The sequence below is a fragment of the Ursus americanus genome, chromosome 2 (genome assembly GCF_024610735.1).
Source record: "Ursus americanus isolate L20-20 chromosome 2, mUrsAme1.1.p, whole genome shotgun sequence".
In the NCBI taxonomy this organism is placed as follows: Eukaryota; Metazoa; Chordata; class Mammalia; order Carnivora; family Ursidae; genus Ursus; species Ursus americanus.
Window position 1 is genome coordinate 78676759 of NC_142128.1, and position 19885 is coordinate 78696643.

Here is a 19885-nt window from a genome sequence, read left to right on the forward strand (position 1 = left end):
TGAAAATGACTTATTTTACACCAACATGTAGCTTCATACTCTTACAAGACTTGAGGAAGGCCCATTAAAGTTCATGCTTGTTCCTAGCTCGGCTGTTCTCTAGATATACCAAAGCATAAGATAAGTTAAAAGAACTAGAATATAGAGCTAGGATGAATTTGATAAAATTATAATTATTTTCAGATAATATGATGTTATATTTAAAAATATAAAGTATTACGATACTTTTAAATGAATTACGGAGTTCAGGAGGGCACCTAGATGTAAACCAAACAAAAAAATTATTTGCTTTTTTTGTCTACCATAGAATCTATTAGAAAATAGAGAAACGTATCAATAATAGCAACAAAGTCTATAAAATACCATGGGAAAAACTTATCAAAAGAAAACTATAAAGTATTATTGAAAGACATAAGGGAAATTCAAGTGAATGGATAAAAATAATATGTAAAGAGAACAATAATCTATAGATTTAATTCCATTTCAATAAAAATTTCCAAATGGTTATAGTTGGAACATGACAAAATTATTCTAAACTTAATGTAATGATTAAACATGAGATAATGGTTCAGAGTTTGAGGGAAAAAGAGTAAGACTAGGTTTGTTCTACAAGATATAAAATATATTATTAAGGTTGAATAACCAAAGTGGTAAGGTGACATTTTAAGTAACTTTGAGAAAACAAAAGATTACTCAATAAAAGGTATTTAAAAGTTGGACTGTAATTTAGAGAAAAAAATTAGTTTCTCCTAAGTCACTCCATAATACAAATCCCATATGGAAGAAATACTTTCCTCAGCCAGAAGTAAAATGTATGCTAGTATTAGAAACAAATACAGATGAATATTGACATCTTTGGTATAAGCAAAATATTTCTTCACAGGTCAAAAAACATTCACCACCCATCTATTTATATTTCTGGTAGACTTTAAAAAGAAAAAGGATGGGTATAATTATTATATTAAAAATTATGTTTCCCATAAATGTATTAATTAGGAATATCCATCACTGGTAATAACAGAAAACCTGACTTCAATCTATCTTAAATAGATAATGATTTATTTATCTCATGCAATAAGCAATCTGGAGATTGGTAGTCCAGCTGGGCTGGAAACCTGGGGTGTGTCCCTCCTTCCATTTTCTATCCTTATAGAGGTTTGTTCTCATGGAAGTCACCTGATGGTTACATGATGATTATTGTTGTACCACTAGGCTCATATTCATTTTCTACATAGAAGAAAAGGCAAATGGGAAAAATCCTTAGGAGGAATGCCAGCAGAATCTATTTCTTGTAAAAAAAAAAAAAAAAAAATTCCAGAGCCTCACTCAGCAACTTTCATTAATATCTCATTGGCCATAATTGGTCACATGGCCATTCCTGGATGCAAAGGAGTCTGGGAAAGTGGGTTCTTCAGCCTCTATTATAGAGGAGGGCTAGGGAGATAGAGATTATAAATGGCTTTTGAATGAATATGCAATAAACAAAATTCAGAGACAAATAAATTGGGGAAAATATTTCCACTATATAAAATAAAGGTTAATATCATTAGTAATCAAAAAGCTTCTAGAAAACACTGAAAATAAACTCAGTAAAAAATGATATACAGAGGACATTAACAAAGGAAGGTATAAAATGACCAAATGACACATTAAATGTTTAGTCTCTCCAGTATCCACTACATACAAATTAAAACAAGATTTCACTTTTTATGCACCAAACTTGCAAAGATTATAGGAAAACAGATCAGTACAAGGATGTTTATTCTGTATGCAGTGACAATTAAATCACTGTAAATGCCCAAAATGGGAGAACTGGTCAACTTAATCATGGTTCATCTATAGATCAGATTATCATGTAGCCATAAAAAAGACATTTTATAATATATTGTTAACACTATTAACATTGCCCTCACCCCTGTACTCAGCTGGTGTCGGAGATTGTGACAGTGACTGGAGCAAATGCTCTTAGAAGGAGATCCGAGGGCAAGATGGCACCATGACTACAGGCCTGCAAAGTAAAATCTCTTGGCCCTGCTGTCCTCTCTTCTGAAAATGAATCTCCTGGTTTTGAAACTGGTTTTGAATAGGCGAGTAACAAGGTGAAACGATGGCCTTAAGAAATGGATTTTGTACATGAAAGGATGCTGGTAATGTGTCTTCAAAATTTCAGGATGTGGTTGTGATGGAAACTAAATTTTAGCAAGCCACTCATTCCAGATGGAATTTGATATTTGAGGAAACAACACCATTTCTTAATGGATTGGAGATGCAATGATTGTCCAAATTCTCTTACCACATGCCAGGCCATGTTCCCAGAAAAACATGTCTAGCATTAAGTAACGGTCTTGTAAGATGAATTTAACCTTTCATTCAGTCACTCACTCATTATTAGTGGGGCACCCACCAGTTCTAAGGTGTGTGAGACAGTCCCTGCGACTGGTGCAGAGCATTCACTGAAGAGTCAGAGGATAAACACCTGTTCATTTTTATTTAGCCCAATAAGAGAGGGAGAGAGAGGGAGGGACAGAGAGGAAGAGAGAATGAGAGGGATGGAGAGAGGAAGAGAAAAAGAAAGAAAGAATAGAGAGGGAGGAAGGAAGAGGGAGGGGGAGAGAGAATGAAAGGGAGGAGGAGAATGAGAGAGAGAGAAAGAGGGAGAGAATGAGAGAGAGACAAGGAGAGAGAGAGGGAGAGAATAAGGTCTAAATATTAATGTCTGGTAATAATTATCGGTCATCAATATGATGATTAGTAATTAGTTAGCAAATAGTGTGGTTTCGATGCTATAACTCAGTGATGATGTGGCCTTCGATCAGTCCCTTATATTTAAAAGGGAATAATAATTCCTGGGGGATTTTAGAAGAATTAGAGATAATAGGTGTCTGGCTTGGTGCCTGGGTGCTATTACTTTCAGGCAGCATTTTCCCTGGAGTGGAAAGTGGCAATTCATCCCATTCCTTTTGCTTTTACTTTATGTTCATTAAGCAACTTTCTGACACATAATTTGCTCCTCTGAGGCCATCACTCCAGGAGAGAGTATTCTGAACGACCAGTGTGACTTATCCCTTAAGATATATTTCCCATACTAAATTGATAAATCGATGGAAAGATTAGAATTCTGGTTGGCAAATTAGGCTCCTGCTAATTTGGTTACAGAAGTAACTTCCCCAAGTATGACCTATTGCAAGTGAACAGGTCCAATCATGTTTCAGGATCATCGAATTTGCGAACTTGGGTGGTAACAGACCCACTGAGGTCTAGCCTAAGAGGGCAGCCGGTCTCACTCTGGAGCGCCTACCTGAAAAGGGACTACGGACTTGCCAATGCTGTAGGGGCTGGTTGGGAATGTGGCGGGGGGGGGGGGGGGGGGGCAGGGTAGGCCTCACGCAGTTGATGGGCTCAGAGGTAAAACTGGCCTGAATTAAGGTGGTAGCAATGGGTACACAAAGAAGGAAAAGAATGTGAAAAAGCTGAGAAAAATGTGATAGACTTTCGAATCCTAAGTTTCTAAAATTTCACAATTCGGGATCATCCAGGTCAACCCCGTTGTTTTTCACCCGCGAATCAGGGGAGCGAGGTGATGTGCCCTGGTTCTGCCTCAGGTAGCACCGTTGGGGGGGGGGCCCCGGTGGCCACCCCGCCCTGCGGGGCTCCTGAATGCTTCTATTATAGCCTCGAGTGTTTTTTGCTAAAGCACATTGCACAATAGCTATCTCAAGTACGCCCGGGCACGGCTTGGGCTATGGATACATATGCTGTGTGCATTAATCAAGTTTAATAGACCCCAATGTTTGAAACAATGCCTTAAAAATTTCTTTTTCAGGGACCGCACAGAAGTGTGGCATTGTACAGCAAATAAAAGTGTTGCTACAATGCCTGTAAATCAGAGCTTTAAACTATGTTTCAATTATCCTTCTATTATCCAGCTGGTATTTAAGCATGTTTATTATTCAAATCAGCAGCGAATGTGCTGCTGTTGTGTAAACAACTGTCACTTGCTGAAACAATGATTAGGAGGCACCATCCCTTTCAGGTGTACTTAGGGGCACTTATACCCCAGCCACTTGTATTTAAATATCATGTAAACACAATGCTTGAGTGACTACTTTCACTCCTGTTCCCAATGCCTCATGCCAATTCTATTACATTAAGAGGGAAATCTATTAAATTTTTCATTTATACACATCCGTACACTGTTTTTACCCATTGTATCATTAAAGCTTAGATTAATATAATAGATGTGCTGAGAGATACAGTGTGCATTGAAAAAGCCTGCTCGAAATAAAAGCCAATTTCTCTGCATTATTTGGGGGTGTTGGAAAGCTTTTGTGAAAACAATGCAAAGGAAATTATTTTCTGAATAAAAAGCATGACATGGAGAAAAGAAAAATTTGGCCCCCAGAAAGAGCAATCTTGAACCTTTATCAGCTCCATTACCAATTCAGTATATAAAAAATAGAGAGCCAGAAAATAGGACATTTGTTGAATGAATCTGTGTCTCTTTTGTAGGTACGGTGCTATCACTGGGAAGGGGAGTGTGTATCAGGGCAGGGTTTGTGGGGCGGTGGCTGGGCAGAGCGTGGGATTGCTACTAGCCTATGCTCCCTAGGAGCTGATCATTTCTTAAGTCTCAGCTTCGGATTATAGACCTGGAAGACAAAGTTTCGATCCCAAGGACATTGTGAGTGGTGAGGAATCATGGTCTGATCAAATGGTTGATACTACCAGGGATTTTGCATGATCTGACTTATGTCTTGAGGGCTTAATAAATTCTCATTGATGGATTTCAGTCACTAACCTGCAAATACTATCTACTGTGTTTAGGGAAAGGGGTGGGCGCTAGTGAGAAGGGGATGATGACAGACAGGATTTTCATTCGGCTTGGAAATGCACACGAAAATTCATGGATGGGGGCTTTTGTACTTAGCAGAACCTCCCAAGTGGGTCATAAAAGAGCTTTGACTTCATCCGTGCAGGTGATGTGAATTATGTCCAAAATACTGCCTTCTTAATTGATTTCAAAACACAATAGATTTCAAGATGCTTAGAATCTGCAGTATATAGGGTAACCATGTATTTTGTCAGACAGCCTGGGACGTTTTGAGAGTGAGATGTGTTCCGTAATTATGCCGGGACATCAGGAATAAACGAGCACTGTCCTGGTCAAACCGGTACGTATGATCACCGCAAAATCACACAGCTAAAAACCAAATCGGCTAAGACTTAAAGCAAGAAAAGAGAATGAAAAAAATAGTGAGTTTGTTTAGTGTTTAATTTTAAAAGAAAAACAGCTGAATTTTTTTCTTTTTACTAATTTGAACCCTCAAAGGCAGTATACTCAACTTTCAAAGCGCATTTAAGCACAAGTCCGTTTTTATACCTTAGATGTATTTGTGAATGGTTTACCTTTCAAGACAATTATTCCATAATGAAAAAACTTACCAGATTCCTAGCCGGTAACCTATTTTTGTATGTGATTTAATTTTTCAGGTCTTGCCTAGAGAATGTCTTTCGCACAAATGTAAAGTCTTTACACTTCACGTGGTTTTAATTTCTTAGCAGGGACTTGGGCTCAGTCAAAAGAGTAAAATGATGATGAGTGGGTTCCACACACATGGTGTCAAACCAATAAATACTAATTCTTGGGTATCAGAGGATCATGCGGGAACTTGGCTAATAAATTTTATACTTTTCTCCCCTGCAACAGACAGTACCCAGAGATGACAAATTTTGTATGGTAGCACACAAGAATCATTTTCTTCTCTTAGACAACCAATTTTTACACTGACGTTTCATGATTTTTAACTCTTTTATTATATAGATATAAAATATCTCTATTTCATTATAGATGTATTTCTTTTACTGAAGCATGATTTTTTTTTTCCATTGGTGAAAGAGAAATGCCAATTAGTTCGTTGTTTTGTATATTTACCAAACAGCAGAATATCTGTTCTCTTTCCCGTCTGGGCAGATCGATTCTCAGAACTCTGCCTCCAGTGTCTTGGATGGCCTGTTTCCCAACAACTTCTTGGGTTTCTGCTTACAATAGGGGGCTAATTGCCACAGTGACATCAAATAGCGTTATTATGCCTCTTGGTGTAATGCTTAGCAGATAAGGTAGTCCCCCCTTCAATTAGGTGCTCCGTCTCTCCTAAGCCCCATGAATTACCTGCACCTGTCCGTAAACAAGGCTCCTCCATTATGTACTTGTGCTAATTCCTGGTGCCAATCACCAGGTCCTGAATACCTACAACAAATTCTTCAGTGTCCCCAACTGCCCGACTTCTTTTATCCCAAAGGTAGGCACGCTTTTATCTTTGTCATTTAAGCTCATTCGGTGGAAGTAAGTACAGTGTAGTTTGTTTTTGTTGTTGATAGAACATTAACAGGATTTCTGCTGAGGTCTATTCTACATTCCCCAACTTAATGTGGTAAAACTCCAGGCAGGGTTTACCGGCCAAATCGTAGGCATTCACAAGGCTGGTTGTAAAAATAGCCTGAGCAGCTCAAATGGGGCTTTCCAGTGACTCTGTAGCTCCCTCTTTAATGGCGAGTGGTGGCTCTGTGAGTTTTGTTTGATTCTGTTCATCCTTCGAGGGTTTCAGTTCGAGTGCCATTTTCTCTGAGCAACCATTCCCTACTGTTCTGATCCTGCCCAGTTCTTCCTTGAATTCATAGAGCCAGAGTTTGTGATGTCCCGTTCTTGGGCTTAATCGCATTCTACCATTATTTGATGTCATTTCCCAGACTTTTCGTCTATGACGCATATTATAAGCTTTGGGGTGGGGGAGGGAGGAGGGTCCCTTTCACTTCTGTGATGGCTTTAGTGTCTAGCACAGGGCCGAGGTCCTAGGGAACTAGGAAACACGAATTCAGCTGATATTGATTGAGTACTTACTGTTTGCAAAGCCTGGTGCTCAGGATCGGGGGAAAATACCATAAAAACATATTCCCTGCCATCAGAAGGGTTTTCCAGATAAGATAAATCTCCAAAGGGAGAAAAGACGCTGGATTTTAGACTCCTCTAGCTAGTCTTCAAAGGAATAATGCACTCAAGAAAATGGAGCTATGAGATAACATAATTCCAGACCCATCTTCAATTAAAAGATAAGTATATCTGTTAGGAATTGAAAAATGTTCAAGAAATGTCTTTTTTTTTTTTTAAAGAAATAGGAATGGCGTACTTGCCTGGCATAAAAGCCAAATGCTAGAGGAGCTTTCTCCTGAAAGGCTCTGAGCATCAGTGTCAAAGGCGTGTGGCTTTGGGAACTGACTCTCTGAGGACAGGAGGGGGCTGGGAAGGTCATGCCTGCATGGCGCTGCTCGGGCATGCCAGGGCTGGCTGCTCAGGAGGGTCAGGGAGCAGCAGTCCGGCCAGACACTGGCATTTTGCAGAGGGTGTTGGTAGAGGAGGTGAGGGGTGGTAGTTTGGTGAGGAGGGTAGCATGGGAGAACAAGCCAACTTGTAGGCATTGCTTTGGGGTTCTCCAGAAGCAACTAGGAAGACTTGATGTACGAATGGGATTCCTTCACTCCTCTTCTCCAAATTGCCTGGAAGCTTTTCATTTCTCTTAGAAGAAATGCCAAAGTCCTTAAAACAGCCCATAAGGCCCAGACCCTATTGTTTCAAGGTTTCATCTGCTCTCCCTTCTTCAGCTACACTGACATCCTTACTCGTCCTCCGATAAGCTAGATCCTGTCCTGCCTCGAGGACTGTGCACTAGCTGGTGCCCATGCCAGCATTACCCCTGGCTTACCACTCTCCCCTCCTTCAAGCCTTTCCGTAGACGTCATCTGCTCAAGGAGATGCTCCTTCACTCCTGCCTGCCCCCTGCCCCGGCACTCCCGATTCCCCTCCCTTGCTCTGTTTCTCTGCACTTGTTACCATCCAATATATTCTATAATTCACTCGCTTTTTCTTTATTTTCAGTCTTTCTACTTATAGACTAAAAGGGCACAGGGTTTTGCCTGTTTGTTCTCTGAGGTTCTAGATCACTACCCACTATGTGCTCAGTAAGTCTTTACTGAATGAAGTGAATGAGCAGGAGGGTTTTGATAGTGGCGGTGAGAGCTGGTGTTAATGTGATGCTGACTTCGTCGGCACTCTTAGCTGGGGACATTCCTATTACAGTTGCAGTGATGCTCTACCTTCCTTTCTGGTCGATTGAAAAGTATATCTTAAGGCTCCATTTAAAGATTTCTCTATTCCTTAGTGTCTCTGGAAGTAATTCATAGTCTGTAAACCAACGATTATATGCCCAAAGGAAGAGCCTGGCCAGGAACTTCAGAGTGAATATCTTTATTAAGGGAGACATTTTTTTGGTGACTTGAACAATTGCTCTCTCCATACTTGGAGCCAAATAAGTCAACCTTTAGGCAAAACAATTCTTGCCTCAAGTTAGGCTCTTTTATGAACTGTGAAGAGGTCTACAGCTCAGTCGCTGTAGCTACGGTCACATAGCTCCCTTAGCCTGCTACTTACGAAGCTGCTAATGGCCAACTTATTAGCCCAGTAGCAACTGCTTTGGCCCATTAGCAGACATTTAAGTGGTACAAACTGCTGGGAGTTCCAGCAGAGTGAGAGGCGGTTGACAACAGCACTGTGATTCCTTGCTTGAATAAATGGGTTTCCATATGTGGCATTTACGTATAATGAGATGCACCTGTAATTCATTTCCCATCTGGGGTGGAATTTTTAGGGCAATCATTTGGAAAGAGGTAGTTTTGTGTTTGTGAACTGCAGACACTCTGCTGCTTATGACTTGACCATTAGCTACCTATATCTAAGTGCCCTCCCTGCCTCCCGCCAGCTACTTCCACCCACATACGAGTATCCCTGGTAATGAGAGATGTGCACAAATGTAGAGGGGTAGCCTGCCTTGATTCCTGATCTGTGTTGTTGCTGTAGGAGGCAAAATAATGCCTCCCCCCCAAGGATGACCATGTCTGAATCCATGGAACCCTGTTTCTTTGCATGGCCAAAGGGAATTTGTGGATGTGATTAAGTTAAGGACCTGAGATGGGAGACTAGCCTGCGTTGTCCAGGTGGGCCCAGTGTAATTACGAGGGTCCTTCAATGTGGAAGAGGGAGGCAGAAAAGGAGGTTAGGGTGATACCGTGTGATGAGATCTCTCTGTGTTGCTGCTCCAGGGTGCAGAAGGTGGGCCGTGAGCCGTGGGATGTGGGCAGCCGCTAAAAGCCGGAAAGGACAAAGAAATAGATTCTCCTTAGAGAGCCTCCAGGAAGGAACACAGGTGTACTGACAGCCTGATCTTGACCCAGTGAGACGCATTTGTAACTTCTGACCTCCAGAACTATAAGATAATAATTTCTGTTGTTTTAAGCCATCATGTTCATGGAAACTTGTCACAGCAGCAATAGGAAACTAATGCGTTACCCAAGGTGATCAGTGGATTTAGTGACAGGGCGATTGAAGAGACAGAGAACACAATCCCTTTTCTGAAGGTGTTGGGGTGGCAGAAAATGGGCACAAAAAGCAGGTTCTCTAACACCATCTATGAAGCTCACAAACTTTGATCTTCACCCCATTCTTAAGATGCTGCTTTAAGGGGGCGAAATCAGAGGGGAGAAGAACCATGAGAGACTATGGACTCCAGGAAACAAACTGAGGGCTTCAGAGGGGTGGGAGGGAGGGGGGGACGGGTTAGCCCAGTGATGGGTATTAAGGAGGGCACGTTTTGCAATGAGCACTGGGTGTTATATGCAAACAATGAATCATGAAACACTACATCAAAAACTAATGAAGTACTGTATGGTGACTGACATAACATTAAAAAAAAAAGTTGCTTTAGCAGGAGCTTAAAAAACAAAACAAACACAAATAAGAAACCCCCAAAATTTCCATCCCAGACTCTGTGGCATGCGCAGAGGAAGATAAATGCATTTACACCTGCAGTAGCTTGAAACGTGAAGCTACACAGTCAAGAGCAACCATCTGGAGAATGAAATATTGTACAAAGTGTGTGGCAAAGGCACAATGACACAAAGTAGTACCGATGAGTAGCTTCATGAATACAACATGCACAGTCTGGCCACCCTCATGGCTACCAACCACACAGCTTCTGTGATGGCCCCTCCTCCCATATCCCGCGCTGCAGGGCTCACGTACGTGGCCAGTGCCGTGTCTTCCATGCTGCTCATGGCTTGTTGATCGGTCTCACCCATTTTATTTGTTCTCTATCTGGTTATTTCTGACCTGTTTCAATGGTCTTCACTCTCGTCCTTCTTCTGTCTCTTCACTGTCCTCAGAATGCCTTGGGTGTTCGGAGTTTATTTTGCTGTTAGAGCCATTTAGAAAAATCCTAAGATATTTCATTAGGATCTTCTATGACTTCTCAGTGTTCTTATACCTGAATCACCAATTTAAAGTCAAATTTTTAACCCTTGATTAATAAATATTGAAGGAGGTATATATTCTTGTAAATAGTCTTTGGCATTGTATCAAGTGCCACACTGGTGATAAGTATCTGATGTTACGCACACAAACATTCTAAGCTTAATTTCATAAAACCTTCAGAAAAGCGTATCCTCATCCTGGGTTGAATGATGGCGCCCCAAAAGGTATGTCCACATCTTAATTCCCAGAACCTGTGAATATGATCTTATTTGGAAAAAGAGTCTTTGCAGATATAATTAAGGTTCTAAAGATGAAATCATCCTGGCTTATCCAGTGAGCTTTAAATCCAGTAACAAGCATCTTCATAAGGGACCGAGGAGAAAAAGACACAGAGAGAGACCGGAAGACCGTGTTAAGAGGGAGACTATGTTAAGACTGTGTTAAGATCTCTATTGGGTCACACAACCACAAACCAAGGTATCCCTGAGCCACCAGAAGCTGGAAGAGGCAGGGAAGGATTCTCTCCTAGAGCCTTTGGAGGGAGCACAGACCTGCTGGCAGCTTGCTTTCAGACTTTTGACCTCCACACTATGAGAGAACTCACTTCCGTTGTTTTAAGTCACCAAGTTTGTGTTAATTTGTTATGGCAGTCATTGGAAACTAATACACCCATAAAACATTCAGTACCTACATGGTACCTGTTAATGTCAACATTTATAAATGATCAGACACGCTTTCCGTGAAGTCCCTGAGTCACTGGACCACACTCATTGGCTGGAATGATTATATGAAAAATGTACCCAGCTGAACCTTTCAAAAATACCCTTACGTGTTTTACATCTATAGGACGGCTGATATCAGTAAAGGGCGCAGTGTGTTTTCATGAACATGTTCCCATGTGAAGCCATGGAGTGGGGGTGAAGTTATTTTAGGGAAGGATGGTTACAGATACGTTCTGAGTAGGACCTACATTGCTATATCCCAGAGAGAGGAGAGGGGACTGGGAGTCCCAGCTGACCCATGCCTTTTATAAGAAAATTTAATTACCGGCCCCAGGAAGCATTTTCTTTGAATTTTATGTAACAACTGCATTCTCAGCAGATAGAGGGAGGCAGACCTTGGGGCAAGCAAATGGGAAAAATAATCTATAAAGTGTGTTCACAAAATATGACTGTTATTCCGCCCTGGAACTTAATAGAAATCCTTTGACTGTTGCTCTGCAGTCAACAAGACTCATCTAATTGGTGACCATGGTAACAAAATCAGGTCATACAAAGGTTCATGCTGAGATCAAGCATATGTAGATCTCCTAGTTCAAACATACATAAAGATAAGAACCTGTTGGTAAGAGTCCGAAATGTTGGGTTGAAGACCGACTCTCCTACACCAAGCTTATAACGCTGAGAAAATGATCATTTGTTTGCAATAGCCATACATTGTGCAGAGAAGGAAGAAATTTTTCAAATTCACTGGGGGGGAAAGATAATTCAGAAATGTGAGACCAGAATGAGTGCATAGATGTTGCTTCATAGATCTGTGTAATTTACTCCCTGGGGTTTGTAGTGTGTCTGACTTATATTTTAGACATAATTAAGTAATCAGCAGTGTACATTGTAAAATGAATGTTTAGGCTGCTTGAGGTTAAATTTTCACAGCCATAGCAGCTGCGTGGTATTAGCGACCACCCCTCCCCATGACCAAATCCTCTCCCCAGCATACAGTCAGTCATTTAAAATCTGTGAATGGGACTAAAATTATTTCCACATTCACCATTTTCCAGCAGATCTAAAGAGCACCCACATGGTAACCCCTGGATACCGGATTACTGCACTTCATGCTAGCGAACGTTCTCTGTTCTGGCTCAGTGGCTGCAGTGACAATAATATCAATTATAGAATGAATAATACTTTTATTTATGTGGGCTCTCATTTGATCCTCAAAAAACCCTGCAAGCTAACAAGTTTTCCCCATGACACAGATGAGAAAACAGACCCTGGGTGAAGTTACAGGTTTTTAAATGCAGAATTAAGGCACGAATGCATGTGACATTCTTACCTTGAGATGAGGGAGTGGAAGATCCGATCCAAGAGTCTGCCCCTGACGGTGGGGATGATCATTGTTGCGGTTCTTACTGTTCCATGTCCTAACCCTGTGCTGTTTTGCCAGTCTTGTTGGCACATGCACCCTTATACCTGGTGGCATTTCTTCTTTCTCGCTCCTAATGGCTCTTGCTCCGTGACTCTTGGAGGAGACATATGGTGAGGGGAGAGATAGAAGAGCTCCTTTTCTTTTTCCTTTCTTCTTTTCCCCCACTTTCCTTTCCTTTTTTTTTTCTTCCTTCTTTTTAATCAAACGTGACCCATACTCACTTTTCTTCTCTACTAAATTCAAGAGAAGATAAAGCAAGAGGGAAGACAGGTGGGAGGCAGGGGTTGACTTAGAATGGTTGTCTAGTTGCTGCAGGGACACACAAACCTAGGATTAACTTGGACCATGGGTTCACTGGGAGGATTTTCAAGGAGATGGGTGAGTATGCTCTCTCTTAAAAAATAAAATATAGCATTTTTTTTATTGTCGAAGAAATAGTTACTGATTATAAAATATACTGATTTTTTAAAAAGATTTTATTTATTTGTTTGACAGAGAGCTAGGGAGAGAGCACAAGGAAGTCAGAGCAGCAGCAGAGGGAGAGGGAGAAAAAGGCTCTCTGCTAAGCAGGGAGTCCGACGTGGGGCTCGATCCCAGGACCCTGGGATCATGACCTGAGCCGAAGGCAGCCACTTAACTGACTGAGCCACCTAGACGCCCCAAAATACACTGATTATTAAAAAAAACTCAAGCAAGACAGACAGATAACCAGACAAAATAAAATTCTTCTCCATTCCTACTCCTTAGAGGTAATCATTGTTAAAAATTTGATGTATATAGTCTTGGGTTCATTTCTTGCTTAGTGAATTGTGTATAATATACCCATTATATAATATGAATATGCATTTTCAGAAGTAAATTATCTTTATATATTCTGCAATCTACTGTTTTCATTTAATACCTTATCTTCCCATATTAGCACATGTAAATCTCCCTCCTCCTCTAACAGTTCAGTGGTATTCATTGCTGTACCAGGATTAATTATGTACCAATATTAATTATATATGTGTATGTGGGTGTGTATATATATAAAACATCTTTGTAGGCTCGTGCAACTCTTTGTAGGATCAATTCTTAGAGCTGCAATTGCTAGGTCAAAAAAGGCACACATGAAACATTTTTTAGAGGTCCTTTTGGTCTGGCTCCCACATCCCACTCCCACCATGCATCATGTCCTCCCTTGCTGTCAGTAATTCCTTTTCTCTGTCCTCTCTTAGACCATGAGTTTGTCATGCTTCCTCCCATCATGGAGACTGTACACTCTATTCTTCTCATTTAAAACACTCGTCCTTTGTTTGCCTTGTTAGCTCCTTTGCGTGGCAGACACAATTGTCACTTCCTCAGGAAAGTCTGCCCTGATCTCCCCAAACAGATTCAATCTCCCGCTACACACTCTCAAAGCACCCTGTGTTTCCCTTTTATTACACTTACCACAGTTGTAACTTTACACCTCTTTCTGCGGTTGATTGACTGATTGATGCCTATCTCTTTTAGTAGATCATAAGTTCTGGGAGAGCAAACACTGTGCCTGTTTCCATTCACCGATGTGGTTCTGATGCCTACTTCCAGTGCCTTGGTCCCATCAGTCGTTTCTGTACATAGCTTGAATGAGTGAGTGAATAAATGAATGCTGTGCTCTAATTACATCCCTAACACTGTTATCTTTTCCAGAGATCTTCTAAAGGACTAATGGGTAATTGGTACCCAAAGTTATTTCCTTCTTCACTTCGGTAAACCAGAGCTGTTATAGTTTCTCTGTTGTTCATGCTTCTCAGTCATGAGGCTGTTGAGAGCACCCAGGAGAGAAGCCTGTAGGATGACCCACAGAGTCAAGGCTAGAGGGGTCTGGGGCGGCGTCAAGCCAACCTCCTCATACTACAGGTGGGGCTCCTGAGGCATGGAAAGAAGGAAAGAAGGAAATACCACAGTGAGTGACAGAATGAGGATTCAAGTTTCTCCATCTGGGACAATGCTCTTGCATTGATTTCCCCCAGATGTCAAGTGGACATCAGAGGGGTGAGGATAAGCCGAGCTTTGCGGGATGGGAGCGTTCTGAGAATCACGCTCTGTTTCTAAGGAGCACTGCCCACCTTCTCCAGCAGGGTGTGGCTCGCTTAGAGCAGTGCTATCCACTCTTCGAGTGCGTAATCCCTACCCACTGCCTGTGCGCCTGACGTCTGGGTTCTGCGCCCATGTGGCCACAAGTCTCATGAGGCAATTGAAATTCACTGGGAAGAAGGCTTTGTCACTTCCTGGCTCTGGGTCCCTGGGCAAGCCTCAGTATCCCTGTTCTGTAAAGTAGGATAGGCATCTTCACTCCGTGCCCTTGCAATATTGCAAGATAAACAAGACCACAATTGGACGTGATTCAGAAGTTGTAAAACACTGCGGTTTGGGAGGAATGAGCAGGAGCAGGGCCTGACCTGTCTATTAGGTATTTATCTCTTCTGCACTGTGTGGTGGTGGTCAGCAGGCAAAGCAAGTTAAAGAGACACAGCTCCAGACCTCTAGGAGCTTCACAGCGGAGACTTCCACAATATTCCGTAGATTTTGAGCTTCTTAGATTTTGGGGCCAACTCTTATTCATCTTTACAGCACCCGCTGCCCTCCCCAGTGGCTTCCGATGAGTTAGGTAGGTTCCAGAAAACCTCATTGTGTCATACAGAAGGACTGCTGGTCTAAATTAAAGAAATGTTTTTAATTCTAAAGTACAGTTGTAAAGCAATGGAATTTTGATTATTTTCAGGAACCATGAGGAGCTCAAACTGGGCTTTATCTGGAGGAGAGTTTTGGCTTATAAATGATGCCTCGCTCCAGTTTCATCAATTACCTTCACGTCCATCCTAGCACTGTCATAACTGTCCTATTAAGTGGGTTATAATCCCCACTTTATGGGTGAGAAATGGAGGCTCAGAGAGCAGAGGTGACTTAGGTCAGGTTCTCACAGTTAATGTTTGAATTAGGACTTTGGACTGCGGTGTCAGGACTATTCGTAAGCTTTCCTTCTTTCTAATAGATTTCACTCTTGGACACACCCTCATCTTGCTCATCCCCGTCTCTCCCTAGACCCCATCATACTTGCCTGGCAAAATCCCAGCCCGAGTTAATTCAACTCTCCTCCCCTCCCATGCTTCACCTAAACAACTGAACCTCGCTGGAGGGAATCATGGACCATACTGACTGCCTTACTTTAAGTTCACGACTGACCAAGCTCCAGTGGGCTTTGGTGCTCCCAGCAGTCCTACAGTACTCTCCTTCCCTCATCCCTGACCTTTCCTGTCTCCTCGTTGACAAGGTCACACGTGCTCTTATCTTTCCACCTTCCAGCATCCTCTCTGAACTCTTTGGTGATGAGCTTACTTCATATGTCACTGAGAAAATAATGCAAACAGATGAGTGTAAGCACTTGGGCTATCACACCTTTCAGTTCCTCTGCTTTTGCGCCAGGTAATCTGGACCCTCCTCTCGCAGTGGCTTTAGGCCCTCACTCCTAGAGGCATCCTTTCTTTTTCCTGCAATTTTCCCTCTCAACTAGACTCCTTTTGCCAACAAACATGCCATAATATCTTCCACTGAAAAAGAGAAAAAAACCAACACACTAAAATTTTCCCTGGACTGCACATCTCCCTCCAGGATGACCCGATCCCTGTCCTCTCCATTACCAGCTCCATTCCCTAATGAAGTCGCTCATACTCCATATGCAATGGAATATTAGTCAGCTATGAAAGAGAATGAAATCTTGCCATTTGCGACATGCATGGACCTAGAGGGTATTATGGTGAGTGAAGTAAGTCAGACCGAGAAAGACTAATACCATATGACTTCACTTATATGTGGGATCTAAAAAGCGAAATAAGCAGAGAAGCAAAAGTAGAAACAGACCCTTAAATACAGAGAATGAGCTGGGGGTTGCCAGAGGGGAGGGGAGTCGGGGTTGGGCAAAAATGGGTGAAGGGGAGCCGGAGGTACAGGCTTCCAGTCATGGAATGAGTAAGTCATGGGAATAGAAGGCACAGCGCGGGGAATACAGTCGATGGTGTTGTAATAGCGCTGCATGGTGACAGATGGCAGCTGCATCTGCGGTAAGCATATAGTTGTCCAAACACTGTGTTGTACACCTGAAACTAATGTAACAGTATGTCAGCTATACTTCAATTTAAAAAAAAGTCATCTGTACTCACTGTTTCCATTTTATGTGCTCTTGCTTTTTCTTGGCTTATCTTTTCTGTTCAGGCTCGCCCCCCACCACTGCACCAAGGAAGACCTTTTCCAAGTAACCAGTGGCCCCACATTGCCAAACACAACGTCTATCCCCAGCTCTGGCTTACCCCACCACCAGCCCTGTCTCTCGCACAGTGCATCCATTGCTCCCTTTGCCATGAAACCCTCACTCCTGAGACATTTTCCCTCTTTCTCCTCCCGACATCCAGGCTGCTCCTTTTTGGTTTTCTTTCTTTCTTTCTTTTTTTTTTTTAATGTTTTCAGTGTACTTGGTATGTTTTTTTTTTTTTAAGATTATTTATTTATTTATTTATTAGACAGAGATAGAGACAGCCAGTGAGAGAGGGAACACAAGCAGGGGGAGTGGGAGAGGAAGAAGCAGGCTCATAGCAGAGGAGCCTGACGTGGGGGTCGATCCCATAACGCCGGGATCACGCCCTGAGCCTAAGGCAGATGCTTAACCGCTGTGCCACCCAGGCGCCCCTCCTTTTTGGTTTTCTTAATGAGTTTCCCTTCACCTCTGACCTCTAAGCATGGGAGAGTCCCAGAGCTCAGTCTTTGATCTTTTCTCTTTATCTAGTCTCTAATAATTTCAAAAAGGTCTCCTGGCTTTAAATACAAGTTTATATTCCCGGCTGGCACCCCTCTCTGAACTCCGGACTTCCGCAGAGAGCCGCCTATTTGACATTTCCAGCGGGATGACTAGTAGCATCTGTAGTCAGGGACTCCTAATTTCCTCCCGGTACCTGCTTTATTTTAGTAAAGGACAACTCCATTCTTCCAGTGGCTAAACCTTATACTTTAGGCTCCTCCCTAACTCCTCTCTCTCTCTCACACCCCCACAGTGATCTTCCAGCAAATACTGTCTCTCTACCTTCAAACTATGTCCAGAATCCAAGCACCTCTCTCCAACCCTGTTGCCGCTTTGGTCCAAGCCACTACCTCTTGCCTGGTTTATCCCAATACGCTTCTAACTGGTCTCTCTGTTTTTACTTTGGCCCCATACAGCCAGAGTGACCTTTTTATAGCCCAAGTTACAATAATAATCATTATTATCCTGGTAAGTATTTACCAGGTGTCAGGCATTTCATATATATTAATCTATTTAATCCTCATAATCCTACAAGGTAGGATTTATTATTATACATGTTTTGCAGATGAAGAAACTAAGGCAGAAAATGGCTAAGTAACCTGCCCAAGGCCACCCAGCAAGCAAGTAGGAGCAAGTTCGGCAGGTGGTCCTTGTGAGAGGCTCGATGGGCGTGGGTAGCTCCACCTCCCCTGAGTGATTGATTCTCCTTGCCCAGTGCAGACCGGCTTCATATAGCCATGCTATTGACCCTTTATTGAGTGTGTGTGCTAAGCACTGTGTGAAATGCTTTACACACATCATCTCCTTCATCCTCTTGGGATAGTCCTGCGTGTTGGTGACATTGGCCCCATTTTACAGATGAGGAGACTGGGGCTGCCTCTCAGAAGGCGGTAGAGATGGGATGTATACTTCTGTCTTTGAGACTTCTGAGCCCAGACTTTCCCACTGGACCGATGGCCACAATGAGTGTATCTACTCTCAGAAGGGAGGTTAGTGGATCTGCTGAGTCAGACCGGTACCGTTGGGCTGGGGCTGGAGTTGGTTGTTCTGTTTAGGGAAGCAGGTGGTAGACCAGGCAGATGAGAGCTGTGTGATCCTCGCAAACAGAAGTGGGAGCGCCGAGGAGCTGACAGGCCTGGGGCAGGATGGGGCCTCCACTCCCCGGGTGATGCGGAGGGGCAGGGAGGGGCATGGACAGTTCTATTTGCTCCCAGGCCTGACAGTGTGCCTGGGCCCCGCCAGCTCGGAGGGGGCTGGAACATTGCAGACCAGGGCAGAGCAGTGCTGGGGGTCTCCAGGGCCATCAGCCTGCTGCGGGCACAGAAGCCCGCTCTCCCCAGTCTTTTCTCAACCTCACCTTGACATAGTAAGGACCGCGGTTCAGTCTTTTCTTACCTCCTTCTTGTTATCATCTTACGCTCTTTGGGAACTCCAGTTCTGCAGGAGATAAGCATCTAGTGTTTTTTTTTCTTTCTAGAAGCACATACTCTTTTTTTAAAGATTATATTTATTTTTATTTGAGAGGGAGAGGAGGGAGAGAGAGAGAATGAGTAGGGGGAGGGACAAGGAGAGCAGACTCCCTGCTGAGCAGAGAGCCCCACACATGAGACTGGGTCCCAGGACCTTGGGATCATGACCTGAGCCGAAGGCAGACCTTTAACGGACTGAGGCACCCAGGCGTCCCTAGCCCTGAATTTGGACTTCTCGCAGGAACTCTTCACAAGCCGTCTCTGCTACCTGGAGCCCTAGCCTCAGCCCCACACACATCCCCTTGCTCCTTTTGCCACACTTAACCCCATGCCGCTTTCCATTCTCAGCCTCGAGGCCATTCCTTAGGGAAGCGCTTGCTGATCCGAATGGCTGGTCCAGGGCCCCCGGGTTCGGTCCCAAGGAACCGTAAGTGATTTCTGTACTTACCACAGTTTGAAATGACATTTTCTGTGCTTTCATTTGATTAATCTCTCTCTCCCCAGCTAAACTTTGAAACTAATGTGATAAAGATCACGGTAAGGAAAACAATGACAACACTAACGGCAGCCAACATTCATGGAGCCTGTGTTCCAGGCATACCACTGAGTTTTCCACGGGCGACCTGATTTAATTCTCACAGCACCACTTTGAATTGTGCATTGCTTTTTATTCCCATTTTACAGATAGAAAAACTGAACTCACGTAACATGCTCAGGCTCACCCTGCTCCTCAGTGGAGTTGAGAGGCTCTGAAAGCAGGTGTCTTTTTTTTTTTTTTAATCGAAGTACGGTTGATACAGAAGATTATATTGGTTTCAGGTGTGCGACATTATGATTTGACAATTATATACATTATGAAATGCTTATCACAGTAAGTGTCCTTACCATCTGTCGCCATACCAAGTAACTACAATGTCATTGACTATATTCTCCATGCTATTTTATAGCCCTGTGACTTACCGATTTTATGACAGAAATGTGCACCTCTTCATCTCCTTCACCTATTTTGCCCATCCTCCCCCTCATCTCCCTCCCCTCTGGCAACCAGGTTGCTCTCTGTATTTTGAATCTGGTTCTGGTTTGTTTTATTTTGTTTTG

General features: G+C 42.8%; 1 long non-coding RNA gene across 1 annotated transcript in view; it reads left to right on the forward strand.

The window, feature by feature from the left end:
* Positions 1 to 19208, forward strand: part of LOC148110665 (uncharacterized) — a 140217-nt gene extending 121009 nt beyond the window's left edge. The window contains exon 4 of the long non-coding RNA XR_015726492.1: positions 19136 to 19208. This is a non-coding gene — a long non-coding RNA (uncharacterized LOC148110665). The remainder of the gene's footprint in view (positions 1 to 19135) is intronic.
* The last annotated feature ends 677 nt before the right edge of the window (positions 19209 to 19885 follow it).